General features: G+C 51.1%; 1 pseudogene; it reads left to right on the plus strand.

Annotated features, from left to right (window-relative positions):
* The first annotated feature begins 985 nt into the window (after window positions 1-985).
* On the plus strand, window positions 986-3,205 carry LOC116547340 (annotated as a pseudogene).
* The last annotated feature ends 402 nt before the right edge of the window (window positions 3,206-3,607 follow it).

The raw sequence follows: 3,607 nt of genomic DNA on the forward strand, positions 1-3,607 counted from the left end.
CTCTCACGAATCAATTTTAAAAACTTGCATTTCTTTCCTTTTCTTTTCAGAGACAGGGACTTGCTCTGTCACTCAGGTTGCATTGCAGTGCGGTGATTATGGCTTGCTGTAGCTTCATTCTTCTGGGCTCAAGCAGTACTCCCATCTCAGCCTCTTAAGTAGCTAGGACTACAGACATACACCATCACACAGAGGGAAATTTTTTATCTATTGTTGTAGAGATGGGGTCATGCTCTGTTGCCTAGGATGGTCTCGAACTACTGGAATCAAGTGTTCCTCCTGCCTCTGCCTCCCATTTTTCACATCAGGCACATCCCAACACCTATCCTCAGCTTTAGGAATCAAATATCACCTTCGCTCTGTGTGGAGACTGTAGTCCTCTGGAAATGTGGAAGAACAAATCATACTCTAAAGAAGACGCTAAAGAAATCAGAGGACTGACTGCCTCTAACACCCATAGCATACGATGCATTTGAGCTGCTCCAAAGGAAAACTTATAATTAGGTCCTGTTGAGTTGGCATACAGAAAGCCTTTCCTAACCACAGATGTCCTAAGAGATGAAAGGACTCATCTCATCAATCACAAAAATATGTCATCAACCTAGGACAGGTGCAAAGGCACTCTGTGAATATGGAAACAAAAGGCTTCCCCTCCCACGTGGGAAGAAAATTCAGTTTCAGCTCAGCTAGGGGTTTGGTCTTACTGAAGATGAGGGAAGAAGTTCTCCAGTTGACCAGCTTTCCCCAGTGTGGAAAGGACCACAGCAAGGCCACCTGATCTCTCCAATAGACGTTAAACTCCAAGGGATTCACAGGTGGGTACACCTGTGGAAAAGTAAAGCTGTTTCTTATTGTGGGAGCCCAATTGAAGGATGCGGGAGGTGGGCGTGGGGCTCCTTAAGCATTGGCGGGCTGCAGGCTGAATCATTGTGTGATTGCTTCTCCTTTTCACATTTCTTCTGCTGCCCATAGTCCCGAATTGGCAATGAGGGAGTTCATGCTCACCCAAACTGGACACTGCAGGAATGATATCGGCACAAAAGTTGGCAGCCAGGGGTCTAATCTAAGGGCACAGCTAGGGTCTGTGGGGTGGTCGGTGAAGATGTTGGCAGTGGAAGGGGTGGCACGTCTGCATTGCGGTCCTTGGGCTCCCTGCCCAGGATGCGGTGGAGTTCAGTGGCTGGCAAGAATGCCAGGTCAAACCTCAAGGGACTTAGAGGCCTGAGGGTGGGGGTGGAAGTGGGAGAGGGACTGGAGCAATTCCAACTCCCTGAGCTCTGTGACTCAGCGCTGGCCTGTCTGGCCTCTCACATCTGTCGCAGTTCTGTGAGGTGATATCTGGTGAACATGGCATTGACTCCACTGGTACCTACTGTGGGGACAGTGACCTGCAGCTGGAGTGCATCAATGTGTACTACAACGAAGCCAGTGGTGAGACTCCAGTATTGCCCCAATAGCTCTCCTGGAAACGCTGGCCTCTCCTTACTGATACCTTCCATTCCCTTCAGGTGGCAGGTACGTGGCTTGCTGTGCTCGTGGATTTGGAGCTGGGCACCATGGACTCCATGCACTCAGGGCCCTTTGGGCAGATCTTCAGGCTAGACAACTTCATCTTTGGTGAGCTGTGGCTGAGGACTGAGGTGCGGCTCCTTGGCCAGGGCAGTTCAAAGTCAATGAGTGCCTCAAGGTCATCTCTGTGGGAACTGTAGAACTGAGGCCCCTGAACACCCTCCCATCCTCTGAGTCACTTCAGTCTCCCTTTCCTAAACGCGCTTTGAAGGAGGAAGGCCCAGCTGTCTCCTCAACTTGAGGAGCTGATGTAATCTCCCTGCAAGGAGCTGAGTTGGGGCCATGACTACAGCCTTCCCATTGCCTGGGAAGGGGCAGGAGCCACCTGCAGCGAGTCTTTTGTTGGCTGTCTCAGGATTGGCTCCTGATCTAGATTCTACCAAGCGAGGCTGCTGTCCTGTAACTTAGGGGGAGGGGGTTTTATTTGCTCCACATGCAGGGTGAATGGTGCTTTCACTTCATATGTGACACTTGGCCCTTTTAGCATTGTGGTGGTGACTGCCATTTACCTGGCCATCAAGTGACTGGCTGTACTACCTTACAGGTCAGTGTGGGGCCAGTAACAACTGGGCCAATGGGTACTACACGGAAGGCACGGAGCTGATGGAGTCGGTGATGGATGTTGTGAGAAGAGAGGCTGCGAGCTGTGATTGCCTGCAGGTTTCTAGCTGACCCACTCCCTGGGTGGGGGGACCGGGTCTGTTATGGGTACACTTCTCATGGGTGAAATTCAGGAGGAGTACCCAGACAGGATCATAAACACATTCAGTGTTCTGCCCTCGCCCAGGGTGTCAGGCACCGTGGTGGAGCCCTACAATGCCACCCTTTCCATCAACCAGCTCATAGAAAATGCAGACGAGATGTTCTGCATCGATAATGAAGCGCTCCATAACATCTGTTCCAGAACCTTAAAACTGACCACACCCACTTACGGTGACCTGAATCACCTGATGTCTGCCACCATGAGTGTGGTCACCACGTGCCTGCACTTCCTGGGCCAGCTAAATGCCGACATGTTGAAGCTGCCTGTGAGCATGGTTCCATTTCCTAGGCTGCACTTCTTTATGCCTGGCTTGGCCACACTGACCAGCCGGCAGTACCAGGCCCTGATCATGGCTGAGCTCACTCAGCAGCTGTTTGATGTTAAGAATATGATGGCCACCTGTGACCCCCAACATGGCAGCTACCTAACCGTGGCTGCCATTTTCAGAGGTCACATGTCCATGAGGGAGGTGAATGAGCAAATGCTCAATATCCAGAACAAGAACAGCAGCTACTTTGCTGAATGACTCCCTCACAACGGGAAAAGAGCCATCTGTGACATCCCACCTGGGGGCTAAAAATGCCAGCCACCTTCACCGGTAACAACACAGCCATCCAGGAACTCTTCAAACGCGATGCCGAACAGTTTATAGCTATGCTCAGGCACAAGGCCTTCCTGCACTGGTACACGGGCGAGGGCATGGATGAGACGGAGTTCACTGAGGCCGAGATCAACCTTAACGACCTGGTGTCAGAATATCAGTAATACCAAGACGCCACAGCTCAGGAGGAGGTAGCCTAGAAGCTTCCTTTTCCAGGTAAATGGAGAAGTAGTGTGGATTCTTTAGTGTATTCTGATAGCCATTGTTACTTCTTCGTACCTCGTTGAGTCTTTACATCTCCTCCTGCTACATTTTCAAGCATTTGGATAGTACGTAGTTTGGCCTAATAACGTATTTTTATGGCACTTGGTTTCACCACCTCTTCTTTCTATAGGCCCCTGGGTACTGCTTTCAGATGGGCATAGTGGTCCTGCAAGGCTGTGGCTGTCTTCGGCTTGTCACATCCCAGGAACAAGCAGTCCAGTGGCTCCTGGAGGGGTCGGCCTGGGCTGTGGACATGGCAGGCAGGCTTCACACAACTTGGGGCTGGCCTGGGCCTTGGGCAGCTACTTGGTGGGGAACCTGTTTCTGAAGGTAAGCCTTGATTTATCCTATTTACCAAATGTCCAGGGGACCAGCTGGGCCTGTTCATGGAATTTTATAAGTGGTCAGTG

This window comes from Sapajus apella, unplaced genomic scaffold (assembly GCF_009761245.1).
Source record: "Sapajus apella isolate SASKATOON/1434 unplaced genomic scaffold, GSC_monkey_1.0 scaffold2748, whole genome shotgun sequence".
Classification (NCBI taxonomy): Eukaryota; Metazoa; Chordata; class Mammalia; order Primates; family Cebidae; genus Sapajus; species Sapajus apella.